Source organism: Gopherus flavomarginatus, chromosome 11 (assembly GCF_025201925.1).
Source record: "Gopherus flavomarginatus isolate rGopFla2 chromosome 11, rGopFla2.mat.asm, whole genome shotgun sequence".
In the NCBI taxonomy this organism is placed as follows: domain Eukaryota; kingdom Metazoa; phylum Chordata; order Testudines; family Testudinidae; genus Gopherus; species Gopherus flavomarginatus.
Genome location: NC_066627.1, coordinates 46575134 through 46584857, shown reverse-complemented (window position 1 = coordinate 46584857; position 9724 = coordinate 46575134).

Below are 9724 nucleotides of genomic sequence, written 5' to 3'. Positions count from 1 at the left end.
GACTGCCTAGGTCGCCTAAATGCGTAAATAGATGTATATATATGCCCCACTAGAAACTTACCCATACTAAGTTCAGTATTAGAGAGAGTAAACAAGCAGCCAGTATACATTTAGCTGTATAGACTTGCAATGTGCCAGGGTTTGCAAAACTAGTAGTCTAAAGTTAAGCTTCTAATTCTGTTAAGGCACCTGCCTGATTTTCAAAATTGCTGTTTACCCTGAGGGGACTGTTGTGTGCTCAGCACTCTTGAAAATCAGGCAGGCATCTCAATGTGAACTGAAGACACTAATGTTAGATTCCTAGTTTTGCAAATTTTGGCCCATGATATGTATGGAAAGATGTTTCTAATTGAAATCTATCCCAGGTAACTATGAAAATGACTTCAATTTTTAGTGCCTCCACTCTTTCATCAGAAATAAACTATAAGAGACAAAAATAGTTGCTGCAGTGTGGGAAAAAAATTTCAGCGGACACTTTTTTCAGACAAAAAAGTATAGGTTCGAGTAGACTAAAACATTGAATGAATTTGTGTTGAATTTGCTAACAAAAAAAAAACCACCCCAAAAACACCTAACAAAATTCTGAAAAAAATTGAAATGTGTTTGGCTTTTCCAGTTTGAAATGACTTTTTGTTTCACTTTTTACCTTAGTTGTATTTTCTAATAAAAGGTTTTTTAAAAACTCAAACAATGTTTTGTTCAACTCAAAACTAAATTTTATTTTCAATTTTTGAGTTCAGCCAGAAAATCAAATAATCAGTTGTTTACCTAGCACTGTTCTAGAGCTCTGCTGGTTTTAAACTCTAGAATAGTTTTGAGCTTAGAACCGTTCAGTGCCTCCCGTTCACAGTAGCACATCCTGAGACACGGCAAACTCTGGAAAGCAACCATGAATTATTCCTAGGACAAATGTGAAAAAGCATAGTGATGAAGATGCAGTAATCACAGATTTCTTTTTTATAGTGACTCAGCTCATAAGTAGAGCTTGATCCCTCACTAAGCTGCTTTTGTGCTCTACCTCCAGGTGCTTAAAGGTTGCGTAGAGAACAGAGGTCTCAAATAGCCTGTCTTGACCACAGCTTCCTCAAATCCACACGTGTGAACACTTGACAGTGGGATTTAAGAATTGCTGACGTTGAATGAGATGTTACAATGGCAGCAAGAGGTTTAATAATTTGTGATAGAAGTCACCAGTGAATCATTAATTCTAGAATTATCTTAGATCGTGAGACACTGTAGCAGCTTTGCTCGCTCAACCCAATGATAAATATATTTAACCTTTTCCCTCTTCCCAAAATATGAGAAGTGCTTGTTTGACTGTTATACAAAGTTCACTTTAATGCATGTTATTTAATGGCAGTTTCCGATTAAAGTGAACTCTGTGTGGCCATAAAGCAAGCATGGGCAACATGTCATCAAATTAAAGAACTTGCATTGATTTTTTTAAACAATATTTATTTTCTGTATAGCATGTAGCATGCTGAGCTGGCTTGTCGTGCATCATGTGCAATCTTTGGGAACATCCTGGTGTAGTGATTTGTTTTTCATTGGCAGTGCATTAGCCAAGAGAAACCCAGATGGAAAGAAATAATTAAGGAAACATATCAATGTGTTGGAAATGTGCAGGGTTTAAAGATGTGGGGGGAGAGGGAGGAAATAAGATTCCCTGTCCTCTAGTTTTATACATTTGACCTGTAAAATGTGAAGTGTGACTATGACACAGAAATAGTAATGATTCTTTGTTTGATCTGACAGGTAATGAAAGAAGAGCTCCTGGTTTTAACCCCTCAGTCAAATAAGTGTATCCTTCATTGTCCCATTGGTGCACATTCAGTTTATATAACACTCAATCTTTAAAGTTATCTCCAAGGTCACAGACACTGGGTTTTGTGTCCATAAAAGCTCTTTCTAATGATGCTGTTTCAAAATTAATGCAGGGGAGAGGGAAGTAAGGTGGGGTGGGGAGGAGGAAGCTGTGTTTTACTAGCTGGGACTGAAGAGCAGCTCCAAAACATTTCATGGTGTAAAATCAGGTAGATACATGATAAGCTCCTATGGGAGATTTCACCTACCAGTGATGAGTAAAGAACTTGATGGGTGATGAATAGTGACTCCATGAGTGAGTTATCAAAATGTTTTCATTCATGAGCAAGACATTTTCAAATTCCTCCTTGACATATTGAGTCTGCTGGGGGCGGAATCTAGCAGATATTTGCAAGCTGAACAGTTTTAAAGTGTGTGAGAATTGGAGACAAGTCCTGCAAGAAGTGGATTGGTAAGGAGAAGTAGATAAGAAGATCCTTTAGATCTGTTTTTAATTAATCTTTGTGGGTTTGTTTTAAATAATAAATATAATCAACTGAAAGTTTGAAGTCACAGTAGAGACAGACACATGGATACTCCTTTCTTTTGTTAGATTTCAAACACATCTTGGTACTAGTGCAATGACTGTGGATTGTATTGCAGTGAGAAGCCCAGGTTCAGGAAAATATACAAAAACCTCTCCTGCTATGGTGGAAATGACTTATTCGAGCACTACTGGGCAATGTGCTAAGCATACTGCTCTTAATCACCTCCCGCTAACTGGCTAGTATTTTTATAGAAGAATAAGTGGTCCACAGTAACAGTGGAGAGGAATGAGACTGACAAGATGGACGTATTGATGATCAGATATTTATTGGTGAATATCTACTTTTGGTAATGGTAAGTAACCAAATGTAAGGCATTTACTGGAAGAGGCTTTTAGGCTATTGAACCTGGATAGTTATTAATTCGCAAATGCTGTAGGCTGAGGTAATTATTTGTCAAAATCCCAGAGCAGGGGCATTTTGCAAGCATAAAGATTAAGAGAGAATCCCTGCCCCAAAGAGTTTACAGAGTAATTCGACTAGACAAACAGCATAGGGAGAAGGGGTATAACACACAAGCAAAGCAAGCATGCAGCAGAGGAAGGTGATGACAGCAAATAACATGTTAGTGTTGTGATTTTGACTTTGATGTTGTGGTTTGTGTAGGGCATGTTAGGTGTGGGCTAATGAAAGACGGGAAGGGAAGGGAGACTTGGAAAGGGATTGGAGATTGGGAAGGAGGGGGTAGTGAAGGTAAAAGTTAATGTCTCAAACCTTTTGTGCCATATATGATGAAATCTCCATGTAAATACTTCTGTGCCTGCAAATCATTGGTGTGAAATGTCAGTGGTTGAGGTGTGAGGAATTCTCATCCTTTGTGCAGTCATTGCATGACTTGTGAAAGACAAACATACCAGCAGTGTAAACCCAGGCACGCCATCTCGACTGCCTAGTGGTTATAACAGAAGAAGGATGGCTACAGCTGCAGCTCGTGTACGGATCAGGAAATCATCAGAGTTATTCCAAGGTGACCAACTGTTCCATTAGTCACCTTAGTACAGTTTGTCCAGAGGCAGAGGGTATAGTAACTACAACAGACCTTGAATCAGTTTTAAAATGACTTACAAGGACCAGCAAGTCACAAAGAAGGTGGGATTTATAGGCTGTACCTCTGCCTGTGCTTTTCTGTGGCTCATGGAGGTCTGCGAGCAAAATATATTGTACAAAGAACAAAGGGAAGACACAGCCCTGTCAGTTAAAATGTCCTTGATGATCTAATTGCCTCACTTCTAATGCAGTTAAACCTGCAGCCTGCTCAGACTGAATGATGCTACATAGAATCTATCCTTGGTAGAACAGGACATGCTGCCTCCTGTAAATTATTCCTTTCTTCAAAGAGATCTTATTAAACCCAGGGTATAAAAACCAGCCATAATATTTTTAGATTTTTGGTTTGGTTTGCATTTTGAAGAGCCAAATATAGTGACAAATAGCACCAGCTTTCGCTCTATACAGATAGAGAGGTGAGTGATTTTATCGCCATGTTCACTAGGGGTCAGTTCTTGATCTGATGTAAATTGACATCGCTCAATGGACTATCCTGATTTATACCAGCTGAGGATCTGGCCTTGCTGCACTGGAGGAACCAGGAGACTGGCTTGGAGAACTAAAACAATGTGATGATGATAGATGAAAAGGGGGAATGTAGAAAAAAGACAAAATGTGGAAGAAGAAGAGGTCTGAACAGTTCACCATAACTAAAATAAAATAGAACCAGGCAAGAAAAATCTTTTCACATTTTTGTAAAGCCTTAATCAGAGGAGCATAAGAAGATGAGCAGCTGGTTATGCTATAAAAGTAAATCAAACAATGACTGTCTGGAAGCCATCCATAAAAGGGTAGTTCTGCAAGAATGGGTTTTGTCTTATGCAGGAACGTGCAGAAGGCCAAAAAGAAGCTGAGATGGCAGGCACCTGTGGTTCTCCTGTTGCTTAAAACCATTGATAAAAGTGATGGCACGCCATCAAATCTGCACCCACAATCTCAGTCACCAGATGTTTCTGCTGAATTGATCATCATTGAAACAGTTAACATTTGACATTTGAGTGATCCTGAGCAGACATCAGATTCATCCTCCTGCTGAGTTGAATGGGAGCAGTTCACACCTCTCTGAACCATTGTTTCAGTGTGTCTAGTCAGAGACTCAGTACAATGATATTGCATCAAGTGGCATTCTGAAGTTTACCTCCACAATGCTAGAAGCATAAGACTTAATGTCCATTAACCTCTATGGGAGCTGTGCGTTCTCACAACAGTTTTGAAAATCAAGCCACACACACACACACACTCACACACACACGAAAGCTTACAGTCTGCAGCAGTTGATAAGGACGTTGCTGAAGGCCTAGTATGGTGCACCATTGTGTACCGGCTCAATTCAACCCTTCCTAACATACTGCCATATTACTATTGTTTTGCATGAAGTCATCAGTTGATCTGCATGTAATTTCTGCAGTCAAAGGCTTTGCTAAAAAAAACCATGTAAAAAGCCAACAAAAATCAACATTAAGATGCTCTGGTTTTGTATTTAAGTGAGGATTTTTGCCTTCTCCCAGAGACAGGGTGAGGTACTTTACAGCACACTTTGTATTAAGATGGAAGTGAGTGATTCAGTCAAATGTCAAGTGGGCAGGAAGAGAAATCCCTGGACATCTTTTACAGGTAGCCACAGCTTTTCACGTTTGTAACTTTCCAGGAGAGTTTCTAATATCAGCATAGCAATAGACATTACAATGGGATGTTGGATTTGATAAAAGGATAGCAAGTTTGGACAGGCAGTGCTGACTGTATTATAGAAATCCTAAGATACTTCCAGCACAAGCAATTCTGTTTACCACAAAATCCAACCCTACATGCACACTCCCTTTTATTTTCTTCCTCTAACAAAAGTTACCCTGGCATTAAAGCTCGGGTTCAGGTGGCTGTACTGACAATTATATTATGACCTGCTGATGCCTTTTATATGTGGATAATAATGTAATCTGATAAAGACCATGCTGCATCTTGGAGAATTCCCTGAGAAAGCAATTATCTTGCATTTCATTCCCGTTAAGACAGTTTTGATTTGGGTTTTTGGAGATTACATTCAGATACCAAGTTCTAACCCCTTATTTGTGACTCATTACATGTCCTTGAAAATGTTTCAAGTTCAATTGCTGGGGTTGGGAAGGATTCTTTTTACTAGCCTGTTGATGTCCATCATATTGTTTGTTACTGCATGAGCTCTCTGGCCAAGATTTTCTATATTAGCTAGTGATTTTAGTGTTATCAATTTTGGGTTGATGAACTGAGATGCCTTAAAAGGGGCCTGATTTTCAAAAAGTGCTGAGCACCCACCCCCTGAGAATCAGGCCTCTTTTATTGATTCATAGATTCCAAGGCAGAAGGAAACATTGTGATCATCTAGTCTGACCTTCTGTATAACACAAGCCATAGAACTGACCCAAAATAATTCCTAGAGCAGAGCTTTTAGCAAAACATCCAAAGTTGATTTAAAAAATTTCAGTGATGGAGAATCCATCACAAGCCTTAGTAAATTGTTCCAGTGGTTAATTACCCTCACCGTTAAATATGTACACCTTATTTCCAGTCTGAATGCATCTAGCTTCAACTTCGAGCCATTGGATTGTGTTAAACCTTTCTCTGCCAGATTGAAAAGCCCATTATTAAATATTTTTCCCCATGTAGATACTTACAGATTGTAATCAAGTCACACTTTACCATTCTCTTTGTTAAGCTAAATTGATTGAGTACTTTGAGTTTGTAAGGCAAGTTTTCTGAGCCTTTAATCATTTTGTGGCTCTTCTCTGAGCCCTCTCCAATTTACAACATTCTCTTCACCATGACTTATGTTGGGCATCCCATTGCTTTTGAAAATGTTAGCCTATAGGTATGTATAGAGCTCAGAAGGTCCACTATTTGTATCATAATGTCTCAGGAATATGGCTCTGCAGCTAGATCATGGGCTCAAAGAGCAACACGGAGTAGTTCTTGGTCCTTGTAAGTGAAATATCCTGAAATACATGCATTTATGTGCCTAATTTATGCATGCAATTGCAGTATGTGCACAAATGGAACAGTTGCAAGTGGCCCGATCTAGTCAATGGTTACCTAGTATAGTCCTAGTAACTGCATGTGCAGATTAGGCATGCATTGGCACCTACATGTGTGTACCAGTTTGATTAGCTCAAGTTTATGAAAATCAGGTTCCATGATAATAAAATGAACATTATTTCATATGTCTTCTGCCCACACCCCGTTGATGTACCCTTAACACGAAACTATCCAGCCGTTAAAAATAACAGCCATCACCATCAACACTATGTAAGGGACTGGGGGCTCTGAATCGCTTAGAAAAATCTCAGCCTCAATTCCCAGTGTGATGCACACACTCTGCAACCCTGGCAATCTAGGCGTGTTCAGCCAGTCTTACCATCTGACAGCCTTGAATCTGTCCCCATTGAAGTCAGTGGCAAAATGATCGTGGAAGTGACTGGGAACAGGATTGAGCCCCCTGTCACTCGTGTGCAGTTGCCTTTGTCTGTACTTCTGTTAGTCCTGAAAAGTGCTTTAAAAAAATCCATTAGAACAGAGCAATGGAGGAGAGACAGTGCAAAACAAATGCAAAAATCCAACAGCTGTGAATGAAACTGTTGAGAGCCATGTTTATACAAGGTCATGGTGCTTCAGACCTAAAGTGACTGCTCCCTGCCCTAGGGAGCTCAGTCACTCACAATACAGCCCTGCCAGGTTTTGTTCTGTGCCAGGTGAGCTGGCTGTGTTGGTCCATTACAGGAACCCCGGTAACAATCTCCTCCTGACATAGAAAGGTTCCATTAAGACCTTCCCACTTGTTCCTTTGCTTTTGGCCAATTTGCCGTGCATAAAGCCATTAAGCCATTCATTTATTCTGGGACTCCCCACCTAGATCATTAACCTTTTCTGTGGAGCCGTGTCCAGTGTTCGCTCCACATCTAAATAGGCGATGCCTGTTTTGCTCACTCGGACTGGTTTAGCAGTAATATTCTGAGAGAGCTCCATCAAATTAGCCACACAGCCTTCCTTCGCCCAGACCACACCGACCCTCCTTACTCAAGCTGTGCTTTCACATTTGATCCCTTAAACACTCTCTTACACTTCCCCCATGGATGACGTTGAAACTAATTGGCTGTAATTTCCTATGGCATCTCTAGAACCTTTTCAGTCATTTCTATGTCAGTGACTTTCCCGTCTTCAAGGACTTCACCTGAATTTAGCGGCAAGGAGATTCAGTTTAATGAAGCAAAGTTTTGCATTTGGGCTCTGACATAGGGTGACCAGATGTCCCGATTTTATAGGGACAGTCCCAATATTTGGGGCTTTGTCTTATATGGGCTCCTATTATTACCCCCCACAGGAACAGCACGGCGATCCACAAAGCCAAGTTAGACGTCCAGGCTCCCTATACAATGAATGTGGAGAAACAGGCATCTTGGAATGCCTCCTGGAGCCAGGGAGAGGAAGAGGTGAGTTATAACTTTTATCCCAGTGGTTAGAGCACTCAGCTGGGATGCGGCAGACCCAGGCTCAATTCCCCATTCTCTGCCCAAGAGGGAGAAATGATTTGAATACTTCTCAGGAGAGTGAGCTTTGGGATATTCTGATGGGGGATGCCATCAATCGCTCCTGCTGAAGCTGTTCCATTAGGGATAAATAATGAAACCACTGGACTACAGAGTCCCTCTCGCCCAATGACTGTTCCTCTGTGTCACTGGGCCTGAGACAGAGGGAGAAAGAACATGAACGATTTTGTAGTCCAGTGCTTAGGGCACACACCTGAGAGGTGGAAGACCCTAAGCCCACTCCCCCTGCTCCAATCACTCTTTTATTAGTTATTCACAGTGGAATAGCTTCAACAAGAGAAATTGAGGGACTGTCACATCAGACTATCCCATAGCTCAGTGGTAAGAGGATTCTTCCTTCTGGGAGGTGGGGGGCCCCCTGGTCAAATCCTTTCTCCCCCTCTCACAGGGTGGGGGAATTGAATCTTGGTCTTTGGCATCCCAGGCCAGAGCACTAACCACAGAACTATGGGATATTCTACAGGTAGCTAGCTAAATCAATAGCTTAAATCAAGCTTGACTCAGTGGTTATACACTAGACCTTGGCCTCATCTTTGCACAAGAGTTGTACTTCTCTAACGATGTCAATATTCCTGTATGGGACAGGGGAAATGCTACATAGAAGACACATTTATACCAGTATAACTGCATCCACTCTAGGGGTTGTACTATGACTGTGGCTATGTCTACACTATAAGCTAGAGGTGTGATTCCCAGCTGGCATAGGCATACTTGTGCTAGCTCTCGTTTGAGCTAGCTGTGGTAGGATGGGCAGTGGTGGCACTGTGGTCGCCTCCCTGAGTACAAACCCACCTGAACTCCATGGGTACGTACCCAGGGCTGTTAGCACATGCTGCAGCTGCCCCTGGTACCACATTTATGCTACTATTTTAACGTGAGTTTGTCTGTGCAAGCTGGGAATCACTCCCCAAGCTCATCATGTAGACATAGCCAATATGGGTAAAAAAAAAATAAAAAAATCACATCTCTATCCAAAATAGTTATACTAGAACAAAGCTCTACCACCTGTCCATTCCCTGGTCTGCATGAAATGAGCTTGGAAATCTCAGGCCACTTTCTCTTAGGCAGATATCCATGTCACAGTTTAGGCCTTGTCTTCACTGCTAACAAAGGTGTGTTTTTATGTTGGGGTAACTAACACGTGAACAATCCTGAGGTAAAAACACACTGATGACATGTTTACCATGAGGTAAACTAAGTGAGGTCAGCACTATCCCCTCACTCCTGGTTCACCTGGCCTAATTTACCCTACAGTAAATTTGTCATCACTGTTTTTACCTCAAGATTGTTCATATGCATTAGTTACCCCCAACATAAAAACACACCTTTGTTAGCAGGTACAAAGCCTTACTTAGCATCCAAGAACTAACCGTGCACAGAGAATGAACTATCCACTGATTTGCGCTGGTCAAAACATTTTTAATTGAAAAGTAATTTTGACCAAAAATGGCATTTCATCAAAAACGAAACATTTCATGGAAAAATATAATTTTCAACAAAATTCTGATTTTTGGACAAAAAAAGTGAAAGTTTTCATTGATTTTGTTTAACCAAAACCAGTTTTTGGAGTCCAAAAATTGAACAGGAGAAATGTCATTAGATGAGAGGGAGGGGTTATTTAAAAAAATCATTTGAAATTTGGACAAAATTTTTAAAAAATGGAAATTTCTTGTGGAAAAATAATTGCCATTTTCC